The 24,571-nt window shown below is 39.7% G+C and overlaps 1 protein-coding gene and 1 non-coding gene across 2 annotated transcripts in view; one reads left to right on the top strand and one right to left on the bottom strand.

The window, feature by feature from the left end:
• Positions 1–24,571, bottom strand: part of POU6F2 (POU class 6 homeobox 2) — a 498,222-nt gene that overhangs the window by 336,844 nt on the left and 136,807 nt on the right. The window lies entirely within an intron of this gene.
• On the top strand, positions 15,153–15,224 carry TRNAS-AGA (transfer RNA serine (anticodon AGA)). The gene has a single exon. It is a non-coding gene; the product is annotated as a tRNA-Ser (tRNA).

Below are 24,571 nucleotides of genomic sequence, written 5' to 3' on the forward strand. Positions count from 1 at the left end.
ATGGGTTTTCCAGGTGGTGCAGGGGTAAAGAATCTGGCTGTCAATGCAAGAGATTCAGGAGACGCAGGTTTGATTCCTGGGTCAGGAAGATCTCCTGGAGTAGGAAATGGCAATCCACTCCAATATTCTTGCCTGGAAAATGCCATGGACAGAGGGGCCTGGAGAGCTACAGTCCATGGGGTCACAAAGAGTCGGACATAACTGAGCAACTGAGCATACACACAAACAGTCCTGAGCATAAATCTAGACAAGTTTATAATTCAAAAAGGTGCAATCAACCCAGCGTTCACAGCAACACTGCTCACAATAACCAAGACATGGAAACAACTTAAATGTCCATCAACAGATGAAAGAAAAAAGATATGGTACATATATGCAATAGAATACTACTTGGCCATAAAAGGAACAAAATAATATCATCTGCAGCAACATGGATGGAGCTAGAGACTATCATACTAAGTGAAGTAAGCCAGAAAGAAAAGACAAATACCATATGATATCACATATGTGGAATCTAAAATATGATACAAATGAACCTATCTATGAAACAGAATCAGGGACATAGAGAATAGATTGGTGCTTGCCAAGGGGAGGGGTGTAGGGAAGGGTTGGCCTGGGCATTCAGCATGAGCAGATGAAAATGGTATATGTAAAATGGATAAAGAACAAGGGCCTACTGTACAGTACAGGGAACTGTATTCAATATATTGTGATAAACCATAATGGAAAAGAATATGAAAAATGATATATTTATATGCATAACTGAGTCACTTTGCTGTACAGCAGTAATTAACACATTGTCATTTAACTATACTGCAATAAAAAATTAGCCACTTAAATAAAAGAAAGTGGTATTTTATAGGTCCATATTAACATTAGAAAAAAATTCATTCATTCGTTTCAAAGAGATTGTCTCCTGTGTTCTGGTTTGTCGGGGCTACCATGTAGAGCTTATACAGGTTGCACATTGTAGTCGATGTTAACAGCCCCCACTCCAGAGTTAAGCAGTGTTCAGCACAATCTACCAAACAACAGGCTGTTACTCTGACCATGGTTTTGCATTAAGGTGATATTACAGAGAACAAGATAGACAATGTTAGCATATTCATGGAGTCTACCTTCTTTGGGGGAAGACAGTAAACTGCTAAAAAAAAATGCATAATTGTAGACTGTGAGAATACTTCGAAGAAACTTAAGTGGGCTACATAAAGGAGAAAAAGATTTCATATTCAAATCCTTGAGTATATTCACCAATGCACCTGCAGTCATTATGAATCACAGTAAGGAGACAGATCCTTCCTCTCAAACATATTCCATCTCTTGACTTTATTCACGGCAGAGACAAGGCACTGACATAGCCCTGCTTCCTCTTTCAAAATACCCCTGGAAACAGCAACTGATGTGGCTACTCTGGCTCAAACCACAGATTCAGGCTACATGCAGCAGCTGACTTGCTCCGACTGGGATAGTCTCTCATTAGTCTTGCGTGTGCCTGTGGCGGATGGAGCCCAGAAACAGCTGACTCCAGTGCCCAGACGTACCGTGAGGAATGATATGGCCTGGCTCTCCTGGCTGTAATTTTTTGCAGTATGATTTGATTTCATGTAAAGGATGGAAAACCCTCTTAGAATTTGTATTTGAAAAGAAGATTCCTTTTCCTAGGCAGTGATATGGAATAGGGTAGAATGTGATCTTTTTGGAATTAGGTTGATTTGTTTCATTGTCCACACGAATCTCTAGGACTTCTGTCCATGAGGTAATCTCACACACCACCAAGAAGATATTCCTTGAGTAAAACATCAAATCTGAACTTTAAATGAGCTACCTCTAATTCCCCCTTCCATGTTACCAGTGGAAAAAACAGATGCTCAATGTGTATTCCATTGTGAAGTATGGTGGCTAGAGAAAACAAAATCACGGTTTAAGCAGATGGCACTAAATCATTCTCTTTTCTCTTGGCTCTTCCCCATAAACACAGAGTTGAAAGGCTTCAGGCTACTCTTACCCTGAACTCCATTTTTGTCAGATCAATGACAAGTCACGTTAACAGCAGTGTTTAATTCTATCAATATGTGACCAATTGTGTTAGATTGTTTGGCCATTGATTTCACTTAGTGCTACGGTTGAGTCTGAAAGGAACTGCTTTTCCTTGCAATGCCTCATGCGGTGACAAATGCTGAGTGCTGACTCTCTGTCTGGCTTGTACACACCACCGATTCCACTTTCAGGATAGTCAGCTCACATCTCAAAGCCCAGCCTGCGTGATACAAATATCTCTGAAATCATAAAGTTAGCCCTTACACCCTTGATGAGCCTTGAAAGAGACCATCGCCTAAAATGAACGGCAAAGAGATAAGAAATCAAGAGGTAGCAGAATTAGGCAACAGAAAAAAAAATTCAATATCCCATTTGGCCACAAAACACAGGTTTATGAACAACACAAAATTCAGATGGTTAGACTTTGGTGTTCTTCTGTGACTAGTCCTACAAAGAGTTTTCCAAAATGGCCAGACCATTTATTTTCAATCTGGAAATATGGTTATTATTGACTTCTAAGCATTCTTCCTGTCACATACTAACATGCACTCATAGATAGATTTAGTAGTACATCTTTCTTTTACTTCTGAAATGACCCCACTTGTACGAGAGGGAAGCCTCTCCATGCTTTGGTGAAACATCAGAAGATAAAGCAAAATCAAGCTAATATTTTCCTAAATACCAACCCACAATCTCCTGAGCTAGTCTATTTCTCACAATGGGCTGATAGCATTTAAAATATCCATTCCACTGCCAGGATATGGACAATGAGGGTAATCCTTTAGGAAAGAGGAGCTCCCAGTCATTCAAGGTGACCTTAGATTTACTGCCCTTGTTCCTCTGATCCAACTGAGTCACAGTCAAGGGCTCTTGTTAAAAGCCGGCATCAGAGGTGGATTTAGGTGGTCAGAAGGCATACTCTCTCCCCTGGATGCTCCCAGGCCCCAGCGGCAGCATGTCACCCCCATTCCCAGCCCTCGTGCGCCGTTACAGCACTCAGCTTATCAATTTACTTGCAAATGGCTCCCTGAAGTATTAACCCAGGTTAATTATTCGTCAAATATGATTATGCAATGGTAATGTAAAAAATCGGAAATGCGGGATGGAATTTTTCACTCCAGCGGTTTGGCAATTGTGGCAGCTGGTGGAGGAGCTGGAGTAATTACCAGGCCATTCCAGCCAGTGGATCAGCCCTCTGCTTCAGGAGGAGAAGGGGAAGAAAAAGCAATAAAGAACTAGAGGAGCGGGAATATGAGCCGTGCCAATCGACGTGGGGAAAATTTCACAGCTGCCGGTGGTGATAAATGAGAAACGGTGGCCCTACTTCTAATCAATACATGTAAATGCTACTCATTACAGCCTTTATACACACTTCTCAATTAGCCTTTCCTCCCACTGGTAACAGGGAATGTCATGCTTTCTGGACTGTGAAAGTGGTTCTGTACCAGCTTCACCTGCATCTGCGAGCCACGGTGACAGCACAGGCAGCGCGCCGGGCAGCAGGTGGGAGGGCTGACGGCCCAGATGCCTCCCAAATGCCCGGAAAGGAGATCCCAAGTGTGCGCTTTTAATTAAACAGCACCTTTGAAGATACCACTTGTTCATTCAGGGTGACGGACAATCCCAGCCAAACCCGACTTAGCATCTTAAAATTTCAGACGCATTTGAGGACATTCGTCCAGGAGAGATTGTTTTTTACTAACAAATCATTTTCTTCCTATTTGAAAGACACGTATTTTCTGTTGTTATTCTGAGTAATAAACTTCACTGTGCCCTTCTATATATATTTGGCAAACTGTTTTCTAAAAGACAATCTAGGAAGGATTCCCTCGTTTGTTACATGTATTGATAGTTTCATTTTACTTTTGTGTAGGGAGAGAAGGAAACACTTTCAGTTGGAAAATTCCAAGCCCTAGCACACTCAGCTCAGTGTGTTGGCTGTACCTACGTGACTTCTCCCAAGCCAATTTTTTTACAGTTCTGATGCAGCTTCATACATTGTCAATCAAGTCAAATAGGATAGTCTTTGTGGGTCTAAGTTGGGTATCCTATAAAGAGTAAAATTCTTATGGAAAAATGCAAGTCACCTGTTCTAGAGGTACAGTGTTGCTTTGCCTTCCAAGAGTGAGAATTTACTTGAATTTGATGACCTTCATTCATTCTGTTTTTTTCTTATAACAAAATGTAATTTCCCCAGTTAATAAAGCAGATCCTACAGAAAGAAAAAGACATTAAAATGCACACACACTTTTCTTCAGTTTTTTTTTAAATGATATTCTTTTAGTCTATGCTGTGAAAAAAAATTTTATAATACTTATAATAATGCTAAAGTTTGAATTGTTATCTGATGGGGGAAAAATTCTCAAATTATGTCAAAAATAATGAGTAAGGGGTCAGAAGTTTGACTCTATTTAACAACTATCTATCAGGCATCTGGACACATGAAACACATTTTGTTAGTAGTTTGAGTATAACATTCCAACTGAAAAACAGCCATTATGATTAAATGCCAAAGAACATCCATTACTTGAAAACCAAATCACATAAGTCCATTGTCAGTTAAACTGAAGATGGGGGCGTGGGGGAGGGGAATCAGTTGTAGTTCTAAAGGTTTTCTTAAAGAATATATTTTATACTTAAGTCCATTCAGGTCAAATTTCATCTCACTGATATTTCTAGAGCATCTATTGTAGAGTAAGTGCCCTTGTAGACAATAAGAATGTAATGCTGAACAGGATAAGCACAATTTCTGCTCTCATGGAGCTTGAGATTCTAACTGACTTCTTTGGTGTTACTGAATCTTGAGATTCTCAACAAGAGAGCTATTCTCCCAAGAAAGCACTGTTATAATGACCAACCACAACTTAAAAACAATTTTTCTGACCACACTAAGAAATAACCAATTACCAAGATAAAGACTCACCCGTTTGAATCCTTCGCCAGCCTTTTTTATTCAGTCTGAACTCCTGAGGGGCATTCATGTCTTTTCAGATATGTTTATTTTCACCATGATATTCTAAAAGCAATATCCACTCTTACCTTGATCCTGGATTTCATCCTAACTGCATTTAGAGAGTCTTTTACTAAATAAGGATGCTGGCAAGAGATTTGTTCTTAGAGTCCAATATACTTCCACAGAATTTCAGTTGAATTCCTTTTCAGAGGTAAATGTACTTTTTTTCACTCTGCAGAAAACTTAAATCAGGGAGCAGGAATAACTTGTGATTCTAATAGGAGATAAGAAATGGCTTATATCCGGCTGCGAGGCTGCTTGAGAACACATGGCAATCATAGATTCAAGCAACTGGATACCTTTGGTTTTCTTTCTTATTTCCTAGTGATACACACTTTGAATAAGATGAAAATACTACCAATACCATCCTGTGCACATTCATCACTGTTGATAATCAGAATTTTGTGTAAAGACTGACAGTAGACTAGAATTCTACATGCACACACCAAGAAGCCCAAACATGCAGTCCTTATGCACGTATATTTCCCATTGCTAATCATCAAAATAAGATACACATCTATTACAACGCATTTGTATGCAGTAATCTGCACATCCCATTTTTTGCTTATATTCAGACTTAATTGCCTGATCTCTGCCCTAACGCGCAGTTTATGTCCAGGATTCAGTTCCTCTCTGATGAGGCAGATCTCATCATTAATTCCTTGATGAACAATAGCATTGTTTGACTAGAATTTAGAAATGTCATTTTGCTCCATAATGAATTTAATCTTCGAGTGATGATATGCTTAAACGTAGATAAACACAAAGAAATACAAATATAAATGCATACACACATAAATATTACTCAGATGTTTAAGCAGAATGCTAAACTGTCTCCTCTCCATGGAAAATCCAGATAGATCTTGTTATATCTTGGCTCAGAACTTTCAGTTAAAGCCAGAGTTCTTACAGTGGCCTACAGGAGAATATAAAATTTATTCTCCTGCCTCAGGGCCTTTGCAGTTGCTCCCTGAAGCAGTCTTTCCTCAGAGAGCCACAGGACTCAATGTCTCCCTTCATTTGAGGTCTCTGCTCAAATGTCCCCTTACCAGACACCTTTGTCACCCCATCCAATCCAGCATGGCAACCCCATCACTCTCTAGTTCTCTCCCCTGTTTTATTTTGTCCATCTGATGGGTTACTTATTTGTCTATCTCTCTCTTCCTGTACCCTTCACTGTAATGTCAGCTTTATGATGGAAGAGACCTTTTTTGTCTTCTTATCAGTTCAGTTCAGTTCAGTCGCTCAGTAGTCGTCTGACTCCTTGCGACCCCATGAATCGCAGCACGCCAGGCCTCCCTGTCCATCACCAACTCCCGGAGTTTACCCAAACGAGTCAGTGTCTTCTTATACACCACCCCTAATCCTACAAGATAGTCCCTTGCATTCCTTACATGCCCAGTACATAACAGGCCCTGGATACTGGTTGAATGAACTACTGATTGAATGCTAGTTGCTTAAACCAAGATACTGTCAAGAGCCCTGCTATGGTCTTAATGTTTGTTTCCCTCCGAATGTCATATATTGACATCCTAATGCCCAATATGATGGCATTAAGAGGTAGGGAATTTGGGAGGTACTTAGATCATGGGGTGGGGTCCACATTAATGAGATGAATGTTCTCATAAAAAAAGACCCCACAAAGATCTCTCACCCCTTGTACCAGGCCAGGACATACTTGAGAGTTTGTCTGTGCAACCCAGAAGAGGGTTTGAATGAGAACCTAATCAGGCTAGCAGCCTGATCTGGGATTTCTAAGCACTGTGAGAAATAATATTTCTGAGTGGATAATTTTTTTTTAATTTGCTTAAATTTTACACGATTTTTAAAGGTTACACTCCATTTACAGTTATTACAAAATATTGCCTATATTTCCCTTGCTGTATATGTTGTACAACCTTGAGCCTGTCTTATACCCAGTGGTTTGTACCTCCCATTTGCCCACCCCAGCCCTGCCCTCTCCTCCCTGGTAACCACTAGTTTGTTCTCTACATCTGTGAGTCTGCTTCTACTTCTTTTTTTTATGAACAATGGACATTATATATACATATAGTTCTGTAGACTGAAAGTCCAAGGTTGGGATATCAGCATGGTCAGTTCTGGTGGAAAATCTCTTTCTGGCTTTCAGGCTGCTACTTTTTTTTTGTTGTATTCACTATCTTGTTGTACACTGGTGCAGCCACTGTGGAAAGCAGTACGGAGGTTTCTTTAAAAACAGAATTACCATGTGACCCAGCAATTCCACTCCTGGGTATATATCCAAAAAAAAACAAAAACACTAATTCAAAAAGATATATGCACCCCAGTGTTCATAACAGCACTATTCATAATAGCCAAGACATGAAAGCAATCCAAATGTCCATTGACCAATGAATATATAAAGAAGGTGTGCTATATACATACGATGGGATACTACTCAGCCATAAAAAAGGAATGAAATTTTGCCATTTGCACCAACACGGATGGCTTTGGAAGGCATTATGCTAAAGTGAAATAAGTCAGACAGAGAAAGACAAATATTGCATGATATCACTTATATGTGGAATCTGTAGGATTTTTTTTAAGCCACTAGTTTGTTATGAAACTTTGTTATAGCAGCCAGAACAGACTAAAATAATTCCTCTTCATTATTTTTCAACTGGCCACATTTTGGTAAAGGAATAATAACTTCTCAAGAGTCACTATGTCTGTCTAAAGTTCTGCTGTCTGTTACAGCAGTCACAAGCCACATGCGGATATTTGAGCACTTAAAATCTGCCAAGTCTGATTGCAATGTGCTGTGAAGTGTAAATGACACATAGGATTTGAATGACTATAAATACAAATAAGAAGAATATAAAATATCCCAATAATTTTAACTTTAACCCATATACAATTTTAATGTACATGTTGAAATGGTAGCATTTTATATTATTAGATTAAATAAATTTTTAAAAACTTATTTCACCTGTTTCTTTTTACTTCTTAAATGTGCTTACTAGAAAATTTAAAATTACATATGGGATTTCCCAGGTGGGTTAGAATCCATTTGCAATGCAGGAGATGTGGGTTTGATCCCTGGGTAGCGAAGATCTCCTGGAGAAGGACATGGCAACCCACTCTGGTATTCTTGCCTGGAAAATCCCATGGACAGAGGAGCCTGGCGGGCTACAGTCCATAGGGTTGCAAAAGAGTCAGACATGACTGAAGTGACTGAGCATGTGGCTCACATTTAATTTCTACTGAACAGTGGTTGGAAAGTATATCTAAAACATATTTCAAGTACTTTTCAATCTTTTACTTATTTCTCTAGCCCACTGAGCAAACTCACTCTCTACACTCAACACCAGTAAACATCTTGCAGGTAAGTATACCTTGGTATAGATTATAAATTTCTGTGTGTACATATCTCTGTGTAAATTTAAGAAAGATTATACACACAAAGGGTTTCAGTTTTCTCATATGCAGCATTAGAGAGGGTCAGTCTTCAAATGAAGGGTAATAGATTATTAAAATACTGAGAATCTGGACTCTGAATTGTTGGCTGTGGCCTGCTTAGGAGAAGCTAAGGCCAGATTTGATAACTTCAATTTTTAAACAAAGACTGAACTTGGCAGAAATCCATGAACCATGCCATAGTTCATGAAGACATTCCTAGAAGAAAAAGAAACTCAGGATACATACTTAACTGGCACAGACTGACCCAATATCTGACAATGACTGCATGGTCGTGGCTGAGTGTAACAGTCAAGAGTAGACAGCAGAAAGCCAAGGAGCCTTACATCCTTTTCCAGATCTACATCTTAAATTTGCCTTCACCGTCTCACAGCTGGACCTTCCTCAGAAGTTTTATTGCCCTTTAAGTGGTGGATTTGAACCAAACTGAAGCTTTTCAGTTTGTGATTCCTGAAGAATCCATGCCTTGCCTCCACGTTCCTTTTCTTTGGCTATGACATGGTTTGCACACAGGCCCACGTGACTTTATACCACATACCTCAGCCAAGCCAAATTCAGTTTTCATAGCGATGAGGGTTAATTCCAATGTGCAGATAAAGATGTATATCCTGGCTGTCTGGTGTAAGAGCTGATAATGAGCCAGCCTGAAATGGAAGCTGTCACTTTGCATCGCATCAGAGCGACCTGAACAATGTAAAGAAATTAAAAGCTCCCGGTGGCAATGGATCCTATTTCAGTCATTAGCTGCGTGGGAGGGACAGGCACCATTCAGGAGACTGGAACCGGTGGGAATCTTGGGTCCTCAGGGAATTTACCACTAATGCTGCTTTCTGCCCCACTTCTTTTTAATGCACACCAAAAACAAATGAATTGCTATTCTTTGTTTTTATTATTATTTAGGTCTAGCTACTGTGGATAGAGGGGGGAAAAAGGCAAGACAAGGGAAATAAGAAAGACCCAATGCATTAATCTAGCAATCAAGAGAGCAAAAAAAAAAAAAAGTAAAAATGTGTATGCAAAAGTATATCTGTGTGCTCATGTGAGAGATATTATAACATAATGAATATAAAAGTGTGACATCTCTATACTTTCTCTCTCTACTCCCCCTCTTTTTTAAATCTCTCTTTTTTTAAGCCAGCCTGCTGAAAATGAATGAGACAAGCAAACCCAGCACTGACTCTCATTTCAGGCTCAGAAATATGAAAAAAATGTAATATATTTTTTAACAGAAAGTCTCAGAATATATGCTTCAATCTTGGAATTTCAAAAGAGGCAGCGAATCAGGCAGAAGGACAGAAGGTTACAGATTAGTACTGGTCATTGCTCAAAGAGTATGGGTTATAAATAATAAAGGAGGAAAGGGTGAAGGACACTAAAATATAACTGGGGACCCACAATGGAATAATCAAAGCAGAGAATCTAATTTCAGCTTTTAAAATACCATCTAATGTTGAATTCCAACTGTATAGGAATCTTTCTGCTAACACACTGCCACAGATACAGAAATGCTTACCTCACATGGACATGCTTCCTAAGTTTTAAAGTAGGGACTTGATTTCAAGTCTAAAGGCATGGTTTTTTCCCATTTTTGAAGTGAATAATGGTATTCTTCCATGGAAGTTAAAGTGCAAATAAAAAGAAAGATTGAAAAAATAAAGGGGATTCTGATAAGCATCTTCACAGAAGGGCTCACGATCTATAATACTATGTAAATTATGATATATAATGTTATTAGATTATATAAGACATTGACATTTTAATAGACATTTAACATTAGTGGCTTCATACAGACTTGGATTATTTTGGTACATCTCTCAGTGTTTTCACAGGCAACCTCAACACTGCTTTCTTCTATGAACATACACACACACAAAGAAAATATAAAGAAGGGACAAAAAGTAAAAGCCTGACCAGAAACCTAAGGATGTATCTGTACCTCCACCAGCTGTCTCAACCAACATGTAGGTAAATTCTACTGCTGAAGATATACTTGGTTTTACAGAGAGAGACAGGAAAATTTATCAGAAGAACCTTGGCCACTAGTGAGTTGTTCTATGAGTCATTGATTCATATCCACTGAATGCTTGCTGTGGTGTTGCTATAACACTCAATTATAACCAACGGGCTTTTGGGTTTTGTGGGTTTTAATCTGCTTCTATGAAATGAGCCCATAGTACTGTGCAGGAGAACATTTGAGAATTACACTCTCCAATATGTCTCGGAAGCTACTATTGCCACCAGAATGATGGCAGTAAGAGTCCTCCCACTGTCTGGGAAGCTATTTATTCCAAGGATGGGCATTTCATTAAAAAGTATGATTGTTGACCATCAAACACTACATTTTCATGGTGCATTTTCATTTCTGAAAATGTGCAAAGATAAATAAAATTTCCATGTTGGTGAAAATTTACTAGCAAACAAAATTTCCTGGCAAACCAACCAGGAGTGTTTTTTCCCACTGCCCTTGTTTCCCTAAGCATTCAGATATGATGTTACATAGATGTTGGCTCATTAATCTGCACCAGATCTACACAAGCATAAGTCAGGAAAAGCCTACTCTGTAGACAAGGAAATGAAGGTAGGGTAAGGTTATGTAGGCTTGGAGACCATTTTTGGTTTCCTAGTCATGTATAGTCATGTGGGTGTGCACAGATGCAATGCAATCTATACCATAGGTATGTATACAAACACTTCTAAAAATTAATCTACAGATTCTAAAATAAGTTACTTGGTTTTTTCTTCTTGACATGTTGAAGTCATTGAAATGTCAGTATATACACTGTAATTTTAAAAAAGAATAAAAAATAGAATAAAGATTAAGGAATGCTAAAACTCCCTCTCCAAGAAACTGAGGCATCATTGCTATGAGGCAGTACAATCAAACTAGATGCTTTAAAAATGACCAAGACATTTTGAAAATGAGTGAGAGATAATAGAAATGTCATTGTATTTCAAATCCTGGTCAAGCCGAAAAGGATAATAAAGAAAATCCACAGATTTTTGAAAATGCCCCCAAATTCAAAAGCAATTGATTTTGTAATATGTGAGAAATTGTGCTTAACTACAAGGAATTACATTTTAGAAGTAGATGTTTTAATTTAGGTCCAAAGAAAAGAAATTTGAAGAATTCTTTTTTTCCCTGCAAGTATCTAATCAAAAAAGTGTTCTATTTCCTACCAACTCTCTGAACACTTGATTCCTTGGTTATTAACTTACATCTGTGTTTGGGGCTTTCCTATTTCTGGATGATGAAGGAACCAATCATCCAGTTGTTGTCCCCAGGGGCTGGGGAATATGTACCCCTGTCACAGGAAAGCAGGCTGACAAAGAAAGAGAAAGTGCATATGACATATAGCAAAACCAAATGGTGGCTTCTATTGTTCAGATTATCTATTTGCAACAATTTAGCACTATTGAGGACCTACTATTAATACTTTTGTCTATTTCCATGACAGTTGATTTATGCATGTCAGTTCTCATTGGCACAATAACTGAAAGTGGTTCTGTATTTGAAAAAGCAAAAGAAAGTTAGTTACACAGTCATGTCCAACTCTTTGCAATCCCATGAACTGTAGCCTGCCAGTCTCCTCTGTCCATGGAAGTCTCCAGGCAAAAGTACTGGAGTGGGTTGCCATTTACTTCTCCAAGGGATCTTCCCCACCCAGGGATCAAACCCAGGTCTCCTAGATTGCAGGCAGATTCTTTATCAGCTGAGCCAGAGGAAACTTAAAGAAATTAAGTCTATTACTTGCTCGTAACTGGTGGAACATTGAGAGGCATCTGTATCCATGACCTCCCCAGTTTAGGTTTCCAGCTGAACCCCAATCAGCAAGCAAGTTGAGACAGAAGTGGTCAGTTTAAAATAAAGAAAAAAGAAAAAAGCATCAGGAAAAGGCAATATTCCTGCTTCCTTAGACTCTTTCCCCTCCCCCAGGTATATGTATACCTCAAATTATTTTGTTAAAGCTACTTTTCCTGCTTATTCTGCAGGGACCCTGTGCTAAATACTTTGCAAACTTTATTTCTCACAGTGGACCATAAACTTGCCCATTCAACTGCCAGAGAAATGGAGTCTCTTTAGAGGTTAGCTTGCACCAGGACCCACTGTACCAGGTGGAGCTTTTAAGTGGAAGTCTGCTCATTCCAAGAGTGTGTGTGTTTCCCACTAGGTCCTGTTGCTCCTCGTGCTGTGCCCAAACCCCAGTGCATGCAAATTCTGTTGATGGTATAAATTAGCCATATTCTAAACACACAAGGAAAATTCATAACTAAAGGTAGGTTGCAGCACAAATTTCAGGAAGTGCAAAATCTTTTTGCAAAGTGTATATACTATACACATTTCATAAAACAGATATTTGCCAAAATCACATTTCAAATGATGGGCTTAAGATTTTATTGCAAATTAGGTAGGAAAATTGGAATGGAATCAGATCACTTACTCTCAGCTTATCACCAATGCTACCTAAATCTGATTATTAAATACTTATCTATATGGCATCAAATAAGCTAAGCTAATGCACATTAAATTTTTCCTTTTTGGTGGACATAAAAACTTTTGAACAAAGATACACTGGCCAAATCACATAAATAAGAAAACAGCAGAAATATTAGAAGGTAATGAATGAAGAAGAATGAGAACCACAAGTTTTGACAGACAAATACTGACCCATCTTTCCTAACCAGCTGGGGTTCTCTAAGCATGCACGCTCAGTTGTGTCCAGCTCTTCTTGATCCCATCAACTGTAGGCCACCAGGCTCCTTTGTCCATGGGATTTCCCAGGCAAGAAGACTGGAGCAGATTGCCATTTCTTCCTCCAGGGGATCTTCCCAACTTAGGGATCAAACTCAAGTTTCCTGCATTGGCAGGCAGATTTGTTTACCACTAGTACCACCTGAGAAGTTGGGGAAGTCATTTATAAATTGCCAGGCTTAACTAGGCCACTTAGCAAAAAAATTCTGGTGAGAGACTTGTCCAGGCGAGAAAAAACCTTTGACAATGAAAGCTAGCCTCTACTGAGGGTTTTCTCTCTGCTATGAACTGGGAACAGTGTAACAGGTATCGTCACATTTAATCTTGTAAAGAATCATACGAGGAAGATATTCTTATTCAACAAAGGAGGAAATTGAGGTTCCCAAAGGATAAGTAACTTGCCCTAGTTATCGACTGATCTATCTATCTATCCATCCATCCATCCAGGGGTTACCAACCCTGGGCCCTGGACTGGCACTGGTCCTTGGCCTGTTAGAACTGGGCTGCACAACAGGACGTGCTTTTCCCCATCTCTCACATCACCACGAACTCTCTCCTGTGAAATCAGTGGTGGCATTAGATTCTCAAACTAGATTCTCATATATCACAAGGTAATAATAATAGAAATAAAGTGCACAATAAATGTAATGTGCCTGAATATCCTAAAACCAACCCTCCATCTCTGGAAAAATTATATTCCACAAAACAATTGCTGGTGCTAAAAAGGTTGGGAACTCCTGTACCTATCACTGAAATAAAACTTTACAGAACAGTGATTGCCCTCACTGAGATTCTTTGCATAGCAATGTTTTTTTCCACTATGTATCATGGTTAACATTTCCATTAAGGAATTGAAAAATAGCTGAGTAGCCTAGAAGACTTTTGCAAACTGGCTAAAAATTCTGTTGAGCACCAAAACTGCTGGTTTGCCAAATTTCTCTGGTTGATATAATTCTCACTATTCTTGGCACTGCTCTAGCAGATTCTAATGAGGATGAAGTTTTTGAAAAGTATAGTAAAAGGGATAGGGTTTCTATTAAGGAAGCAATATGGAATTGTGTTGTATAAGGAAGCAATATGGAATTGTGTGTTATTTTTCAAATTATATCACAAATATTCCTTTCCATAATGTTCAGCAACATTCTATTTTATTCTATTTTTTTTTAATCAGTGCTACCATTATTTCACTATTTCATGACTCTGGAAAGAAATTAACATTTTAAAAATGAAATACAAAAGAATGGGATAGAAAATTTTTTGATATAAAGGTCACCTTGCTGAGCTAAGCCAATAAATTTGAAAATTTGGGTTTCTCTTCATCTATATCTCTCATGGGATAGCTACAAAAAAGAAGCATACTTTATTGATCAACAAATTAACATAACAGTCAGAAATATATTATGTACAATATGCTGCTTTTTATTAAAACTATGAATTTTCAGGAAAGATGAAGGTCTGTTTCATTGGTTGGGGTCTTATCCTGGTGTTATAAACAATTAAGTACACAGGGCATTATAGAGTCAGATGTATGAAGTTTCATATAGTACTGAATTTGTTTCATAAATATTATCATTTACAAGGAATTAATGGGCTTCTGGTCAGTAAATGGTGTAATGCTTGTCAAGCTCTGGTAAAGAAGTATTAGCATAAAATTCCTCCCTACCATGCAGCACCTTAACTTTTATAACACACCATTGCAAATAGCATCATATAAGGGCCTTGTGTGCCCCTTCTCTAAGACCTTCAATTCATCACAGACTCCTTCCTTTTTTATGAATTGCAAACTCTTAGTTTTATCAAACATTACCTTGTATTTGAACCATTTATAGCATTTATTTTTACCAACCTGGAGATGTGATAGGGCTTCCAAGGTGGTGCTAGTGGTAAAGAGCCTACCTGCCAATTCAAGTGACTGCTTCCCTGGTGGCTCAGAGGTTAAAGCATCTGCCTAGAATGCAGGAGACCCAGGTTCGATCCTTGGGTTGGGAAGATCTCCTGGAGAAGGAAATGGCAACCCACTCCAGTAGTCTTGCCTGGAGAATCCCGTGGAGGGAAGGAGCCTGGTGGGCTACAGTTCACAGGGTCGCAAAGAGTCAGACACGACTGAGCGACTTCACTTTCACTTTCGAGAGACATGCAGTTTCGATTTCTGGGTCAGAAAGATGCCCTGGAGGAGGATATGGCAACCCACTTAAGTATTCTTGCCTGGAGAATTCTATGGACAGAGGAGCCTGGTGGGCTATGGTCCATAAGGTAGCAAAGAGTCGGACACAGCTGAAGTAACTTAGCACTCAATCATAGAGATATGATATGATAATGAACCAAAGTCACTACTAATTTTGGTCTGAAATAAAATTACTTTTCCATAAATCAGATTTTCAGGCTTGTAAACTCACTTTTAATTTTTACTGAAGCAACACAGCAGTAGATCTTAAGTCAAGTAGTACAAAGCTTATAGGAGAAACTGCTTACCCTGCCCCTTCTTCTTTACTCCTTAGTTCCCCTCCATACTCATATTTCTAAATAAGATGCTCACCATTCTATTTCTTGATTTTCCTATTTTAGCTATTATTTATAGCTTTCTCATTTGGAAGATGAGAACTTACTTCTCTATCCCATTTTCTCCCTCCCTTGCTCCATTCTTCTTTTGGCTCCCTCCCCAAATAATGACATCACTGCTTTTGAATAAGTCAGTCTTTGATGTTTACATTATTGTTGTTATGTACTCGTTCCCAACTAATACAGTGAGCAATTATTATATTTATTTATTTCTTTAAAATTTTGGTAATAATTACCTTGTCTATTTATTTAGTAATTCTCTATCCACGAATCATTGTTTCTTCTCCCAAACTCTATAAAATGCCCTCAATGTTGTTGAACATATCAGACATCTTGACAGTGCCCTTTCAAACTTTTGAGACAGCCCTGAATGCCCCAACATTCTCCAGTTTCAAATGGAAATGCCTGTTCTCCGGGCCTTGTTTACCATCCTCCTGGTAATTCTCTCCCTCCCTCTGGATCACAGCTCCTATGGCTCTCAGTCCACCCTTCTTGGTTTATCCTCTCATTTTGGTGGAGGACATCCTTCAGGAGCTCCCCAAGAAGCAGTTTATGGGAGACACATTTTTTGAAAACTGAACACTATCTCTTACCTTGTAGAATTCTAAGCATTGCTCTATTGTCATCTAAGCTCTTAAGTTACGTCAAGAAAATGAACACCATCTCAATTCTTGATATGTGCCCCTTTTGTTGTTTCTGAAAATGTTCAGAATGCTCTAAAATGTCATAATGCCACAATATTTTGTCATCCATTATATCCAAGGTATGTAGCAGACTTTTTGATCTTTTGATCTGGAAGCTCATGTCCTTCATTTATGGGCAATTAGTTTGTGCTACCTCTTTGATAGTTTCCTCCCTTCTATATTCTGCATTCTTCTTGTACTGCTCCTGTTAATTAGATGGTGAATTTCTTGGTTCTACCCTCTTATTTTGAAAGTATTCTATCTTATGCTCAGTCTCTATTTTTCTGAAAATGAACCACAGATTTCAATTTTCTCTTCCAAACCTTCAACTTAATTTTAATTTCAACTGTCATATAGATATAATATACATATATATTTTATTTCAAAGAGCTTTCTCTTGATCTCTGAACGTCCCTTTCCTGTAGCACTCCTTTCTTGTTTCATAATTGTAGTATCTTAGGTTGCTGAGGGGATTATTATTTTCTTCAAATTTTATCATAGTCTATATTTAGTTCTAAGCACCGGCGGCTGCGACTGGCCAGCGGCTGTGACCGGCACACTGAGCGCGGCTGAAAGGAGCTACTCCACGTCTGAGGTCAGGGGCAGCGGCCGAGAGTGCCAGGCTGTGACGGCGCGGAATGGCTGAGAGGAGCTACCCCGCGTCCGAGGTCGGGGCGGCCGGGAAGAGCAACCCCACATCCAAGGAGCGCTGGCTGCGCAGGCACAGGAGGGCCTAGAGGAGCTATCCCACGTTGAAGGTCAGGAAGGGCAGTGGTAAGGAGATACCCTTCGTCCAAGGTAAGGAGCAGCGGCTGCACTTTGCTGGAGCAGCCGTGAAGAGATATCCCACGCCCAAGGTAAGAGAAACCCAAGTAAGATCGTAGGTATTGCAAGAGGGCATCAGAGGGCAGACACACTGAAACCATACTCACAGAAAACTAGTCAATCTAATCACACTAGGATCACAGCCTTGTCTAACTCAATGAAACCAAGCCATGCCTGCAGGGCAACCCAAGACGGGCGGGTCATGGTGGAGAGGTCTGACACAATGTGGTCCACTGGAGAAGGGAATGGCAAGCCACTTCAGTATTCTTGCCTTGAGAACCCCATGAACAGTATGAAAAGGCAAAATGATAGGATACCAAAAGAGGAACTCCCCAGGTCAGGAGGTGCCCAATATGCTACTGGAGATCAGTGGAGAAATAACTCCAGAAGAATGAAGGGATGGAGCCAAAGAAAAAACAATACCCAGTTGTGGATGTGACTGATGATAGAAGCAAGGTCTGATGCTGTAAAGAGCAAACTTGCATAGGAACCTGGAATGTTAGGTCCATGAATCAAGGCAAATTGGAAGTGGTCAAACAAGAGATGGCAAGAGTGGACGTCAACATTCTAGGAATCAGCAAACTAAAATGGACTGGAATGGGTGAATTTAACTCAGATGACCATTATATCTACTACTGCGGGCAGGAATCCCTCAGAAGAAATGGAGTAGCCATCATGGTCAACAAAAGAGTCCGAAATGCAGTACTTGGATGCAATTTCAAAAACGACAGAATGATCTCTGTTCGTTTCCAAGGCAAACCATTCAATGTTACAGTAATCCAAGTCTATGCCCCAACCAGTAATGCTGAAGAAGCTGAAGTTGAACAGTTATATGAAGACCCACAAGACCTTTTAGAACTAACACCCAAAAAAGATGTCCTTTTCATTATAGGGGACTGGCATGCAGGTGGGAAGTCAAGTAACACCTGGAGTAACAGGCAAATTTGGCCTTGGAATGCAGAATGAAGCAGGGCAAAGACTAATAGAGTTTTGCCAAGGAAATGCACTGGTCATAGCAAACACCCTTTTCCAACAACACAAAAGACTCTACACATGGACATCACCAGATGGTCAACTCTGAAATCAGATTGATTATATTCTTTGCAGCCAAAGATGGAGAAGCTCTATACAGTCAACAAAAACAAGACCAGGAGCTGACTGTGGCTCAGATCATGAATTCCTTGTTACCAAATTCAGACTTAAATGGAAGAAAGTAGGGAAAACCACTAGACGATTCAGGTATGACCTTAATCAAATCCCTTATGATTATACAGTGGAAGTGAGGAATAGATTTAAGAGTCTAGATCTGATAGATAGAGTGCCTGATGAACTATGGACAGAGGTTCGTGACATTGTACAGGAGACAGGGATCAAGACCATCCCCAAGAAAAAGAAATGCAAAAAAGCAAAATGGCTGTCTGGGGAGGCCTTACAAATAGCTGTGAAAATAAGAGAGGTGAAAAACAAATGAGAAAAGGAAAGATATAAGCATCTGAATGCAGAGTTCCAAAGAATACCAAGAAGAGATAAGAAAGCCTTCTTCACTGATCAATGCAAAGAAATAGAGGAAAACAATAGAATGGGAAAGACTAGAGATCTCTTCAAGAAAATTAGAGATACCATGGAACATTTCATGCAAAGACGGGCTCAATAAAGGACAGAAATGGTATGGAACTAACAGAAGCAGAAGATATTAAGAAGAGGTGGCAAGAATACACAGAAGAACTGTGCAAAAAAGATCTTCATGACCCAGATAATCACAATGGCATGATCACTCACCTAGAGCCAGACATCCTGGAATGTGAAGTCAAGTGGCCCTTAGAAAGCATCACTATGAACGAAGCTAGTGGAGGTGATGGAATTCCAGTGGAGCTATTTCAAATCCTGAAAAATGATGCTGTGAAAGTGCTCCATTCAATATGCCAGCAAATTTGGAAAACTCAGCAGTGGCCACAGGACGGGAAAAGGTCAGCTTTCATTCCTATCCCAAAGAAAGGCAATGCCAAAGAATGCGCAAACTACCGCACAATTGCACTCATCTCACATGCTAGTAAAGTAATGCTCAAAATTCTCCATCCAAGCTTCAGCAATACGTGAACCGTGAACTTCCTGATGTTCAAGCTGGTTTTAGAAAAGGCAGAGGAAACAGAGATCAAATTGCCAACATCTGCTGGATCATGGAAAAAGCAAGAGAGTTCCAGAAAAACATCTATTTCTGCTTTTTTGACTATGCCAAAGCCTTTGACTGTGTGGATCACAATAAACTGTGGAAAATTCTGAAAGAGATGGGAATACCAGACCACATGACCTGCCTCTTGAGAAATCTGTTTGCAGGTCAGGAAGCAACAGTTAGAACTGGACATGGAACAACAGACTGGTTTCAAATAGGAAAAGGAGTACGTCAAGGCTGTATATTGTCACCCTGCTTATTTAACTTCTGTGCAGAGTACATCATGAGAAACGCTGGACTGGAAGAAACACAAGCTGGAATCAAGATTGCCGGGAGAAATATCAATAACCTCAGATATGCAGATGACACCACCCTTATGGCAGAAAGTGAAGAGGAACTAAAAAGCCTCTTGATGAAAGTGAAAGTGGACAGTGAAAAAGTTGGCTTCAAGCTCAACAATCAGAAAACAAAGATCATGGCATCTGGTCCCATCACTTCATGGGAAATAGATGGGGAAAGAGTGGAAACAGTGGAAACAGTCAGACTTTATTTTTGGGGGCTCCAAAATCACTGCATATGGTGAGTGCAGCCATGAAATTAAAAGACGCTTACTCTTTGGAAGAAAAGCTATGACCAACCTAGATAGCATATTCAAAAGCAGAGACATTACTTTGCCGACTAAGGTCCATCTAGTCAAGGCTATGGTTTTCCCTGTGGTCATGTATGGATGTGAGAGTTGGACTGTGAAGAAGGCTGAGCGCTGAAGAATTGATGCTTTTGACCTGTGGTGTTGGAGAAGACTCTTGAGAGTCCCTTGGACTGCAAGGAGATCCAACCAGTCCATTCTGAAGGAGATCAGCCCTGGGATTTCTTAGGAGGGAGTGATGCTGAAGCTGAAACTCAAACACTTTGGCCACCTCATGCGGAGTTGACTCATTGGAAAAGACTCTGATGCTGGGAGGGATTGGGGGCAGGAGGAGAAGGGGATGACAGAGGATGAGATGCCTGGATGGCATCACGGACTCGACGGACGTGAGTCTGGGTGAACTCCAGGAGTTGGTGATGGACAGGGAGGCCTGGCGTGCTGTGATTCATGGGGTCGCAAAGATTCGGACACGACTGAGTGACTGAACTGAACTGAACTGAACTGATATTTAGTTCCATTTTTCAGAACTCCTCCCCCACAGCTGTTTCTTTATCATCTTCCCTTCATATTGCAGGTTTTCCTCTAATATTAGGTAATCCTTAGCTGTCAGTAGGTATGTGAAAGTACAGCAATAAAACACTGATTGAGCCCACTATACACTGGTAGATTTTATCAGCTTACAATTTATTAGGTAGAGAACCAGGCATTTTGCTGGGGAGCACTCAGTGTCATCCCTGTAGGTTTTTTCCACTGGACTTCCTCCATTTCTCCAGAGAAGATTCCTCCAATCTTCTGTTTACGGGAAAATGTGGTGGTGGTGGTGATATGAGGGAGGAAGACTAACTACTGGTGTTCTAGAGGCTGAACAGGGACGGGAATCGAGAGTCCAACTTCTGTAGGTCCGCTCCTCACTCAGTGCCTTCGTTTTCAGACCTTTGGGTTCCCTCTTATTAGTCTGGTGTTCCTGGATGTCTGGGTTGGTCTGACTCTTTGTTTCAGTTTCCCTAGAGAATGAGGTTGCTATCTTCACTGGGCTGGGGAGAAATCACTCACTTTCTGAGGGGGTTGAGAAAAAGTCTTGGAGCTCCAATTGCCCTTTATAAGATTTCAACCAATCCTCTTGTTTCCCTAATGTACACTGTACAGAGGGATTAGGCATCTCCAAGTTCCAGAGAGGACTGGGGCCTCTGGCACGTGAATTGGCTGCAGTAAGGGCTCCACTGTCTTTTCTCAGTTACGTCAGTTATTACTCATCCATTTCCCCTCTTCTAAAAGCTTGTTGACAGACCCTGTTCAGGACCATCTCCTCTTTCCTCCTCTTTGTCCTTAGAGTTTTATACCTTTAAAAATTCCTTTGTGGTTATTATTGTGTTTTGGTAGCAAGTAGAGAGAAATGCATGTGTTCTCAATCTCTCATATTTAACCAAAAGTCTTCTGTCATGCTTTCATTTGGTTTTGTTTGTTTGTTTTATCTCTTGCCTGGGGCTATCAAGTTGGGACTTGGTCTTCTGGGGAGGATAATTTGGTAACTCAAGTTTTGTCCTTCCTTGTGAGTCATTTCTGTTTATTTCTCTGCTGCTCCACATCCCCTAGCTCAGGCTTTCAGCAACTACACAGATTTATTATCATAGGAATTTATTATACAACAAGTGAAGCAATAATTTATTTGCTATTAAGTAATTTTCTGGGTACACACTGGTGAATTCTCTTGAAATAAGCCTATCTTTCAAAAAACACAAAATTGATAAGTGACTTTTGGCTGTAATTCACTTTGAAAAGGGAGTTTTCTCAAGTTCCACATACAAATAAGAAGGTAACCACAACATAAAGTCATTTCAGAGAAATCAGATTAGGTGTTTAATTCACCCTTGAACCCCTAAAATTTCTTCCAAAATTCTTTTTGTTTTTTTGTGTAAGACTTTTTCTCCTTGATGTGCAAATACTCTTCGAAGGAGTTATATAAAAATCTGAGTATAAATGAAAAATCTGAAGATTTTTTATTTGGAGAGGCATTATCAAGGTACCTAACACCAGAGGGAAGAGGGAAAGATGTTCTGGAAAAAGAGAAGGGCACAAGAGAGTGAAAGCACCAAATATCCTGTTAAAGTGGTTGAAAGTGTTAGCTGCTCAGTCATGTCTGACTCTTTGCGACCCCATGGACTGTAGCCCGCCAGACTCCTCTGTCCATGGAATTCTCCAGGCAAGAATACTGGAGTGGGCAACCACTCCCTTCTCCACGATATCTTCCCTACCCAGGGATCTAACTTGCATCTCCAGCATTGCAGGCAAATTCTTTACTGTCTGAGCCACCATGGCAGGGACGTTAGGGAGCTTAGATCAGTAGTTTAGAGGAAAAGAGAAGGGCTTTGGGGATTGGAAAGACTTGGCTTCAAATCCTCCTTTCCTCATTGTTCGTTGTTGTTGTTGCTGTTTTGTTTTTTTTTTTAAGTTATACCCAGATTTTTTTTTTAAAAATCTGATCTGCTAACTTAGTGTTTTCCACCAAGTCAAGAAGCAGAAAACTTCACAGTCTTCACAGTCTTTTGCTTAGGTGCTGCCTCTGTGAGAGCCTTTGCAGCAGCCATTCCTGTCCTTTGAGATGCTTGCATAGCCTATTTTGCTTCCTTAGCAGCCCTGATAGTTTGTTCTCATTGAACCTTTCTAACCTGGGTTTCTGATTCCTCTTGGCCATTGTATCAGCAAGAGATGCTCGAGTTATGGCACTCTGGAATTCAATTGCATGGCGGGCTCTTTTCTCATTTATGGGTTGTGTAATATTAAACAGTTAACCTATTTCTTCATTTTCTCATCTGCAGAAAATAGATGATAGCCATGTCAAAGTGTTGTGGGATTAAATGAGATTATATATGTAAAATGCTTAGTAAAGTGCCTGGCATCACATAAATGCTCAATAAATGATAGTGATAATGATAACAACTGCCTTGCCAAATTGAACTAGAGATGGCTCTGAATGTCTCAGTGCCAAAGATAAAACCCAGGTACAGATCTGCTGAGTAGATGTACCCTACTTTACTGTAAGAAAATGAATGAGTTAGTTAACTAAGAACAATCTCTTACTTTCTCATCTGTAAATGGGAACAAGTGCTCAAGAGTTGAATTTGGCTCATAACCAATAAATGCTTCTATAATTCAGATAAGAATAGCCACTGACAGAGCCACAAACCTACATTATACAAAGAGAAGATGCCTTTTTTAAAAGGAGATCTTTCTTCATTTTATTTTTACCACATCCTCTCATTGTTCCCCCTGTTAAAAATAGTCATATCTGAAGGTGTGGTCCATGTATACAATGGAATATTACTCAGCCATAAAAAAGAATGAAATAATGCCATTTGCATCAACATGTATGGACCCAGAGATTGTCATACTAAGTGAGGTAAGCCAGACAGAAAAGACAAATATGCGATATCACATATATGTGGAATCTAAAAATAAGGTACAAAAGAGATTTTTTACAAAACAGAAATAGACTCACAGACACAGAAAACAAACTTATGGATACTAAAGGGGAAAGGGGGAGGAATAAATTAGGAGCTTGAGATTAACATAAACACACTGCTATATGTAAAAAAGATAACCAACAAGGACCTATTGTATCACACAAGGACCTATACTCAATATTTGCAATAAATTATGTATACTATACCCCTGAAGCTAAAACAACATTGTAAATCAACTATACTTCAATTTTTGAAAAATGATGGCATGTGGGAAACAAATAAACCTGACACCTGAGTTCAGGGAGCTTCAACTTGATCAACAACTACATTTCCTCGAAACACAACTTGACTTTTGTCTCAGTAAATACAGAAAAGTTTTCTGCTCTCACTTCTAAAGAGTTCCAGGCAATCAAAGACACCTCTGTGGATTAGGTAAGCCCTGGTCTGGCTGTTATAGATGTGAAATCTCAGTGGGAGGTAGACGAGCAGCCTCCAGAGAGGTATAAGGAGGGACTTCTAACTGGAGCTGCCACTTTGGAGCTCCAAATATTGGAAAACAAGCACAGAGGAGGAATGAGAAGAAACATAAATCGAAGGCATAGTGGAAAAGCTTTGAAGGTTTTGAGGAAAGCTGAGATTTAATAAAGATGAAAAGAAGCTGAAGTTCACCAAGAAAAAAGACAGGGTGCTCATTACACCTCCTGACACCTCACCAAGTAATAACTGAGGATTAGTTATTAGTATTAAAAGAGAGAGCTGAATAATGTTGGACAGAAAGTCAGGAGACCTCGGTTGGGTCCGGCTTCCCCTCAATGGCTGCAGGATCATGGGATCCAATCCGGTCTCCTAGTTCTCGTTTGCGAATGAAGAGTAAGGCCAATACTCCTAAAGGCTCGCTTTCTATGTTGACCTAATAATGGGGGTATCTCTTCTCTCTTCACAACAGGGAATATAAACTGTTAATTACAAGTATTTTAACTGCTATTATGTAT

Source organism: Budorcas taxicolor, chromosome 4, assembly GCF_023091745.1.
Source record: "Budorcas taxicolor isolate Tak-1 chromosome 4, Takin1.1, whole genome shotgun sequence".
Lineage (NCBI taxonomy): Eukaryota > Metazoa > Chordata > Mammalia > Artiodactyla > Bovidae > Budorcas > Budorcas taxicolor.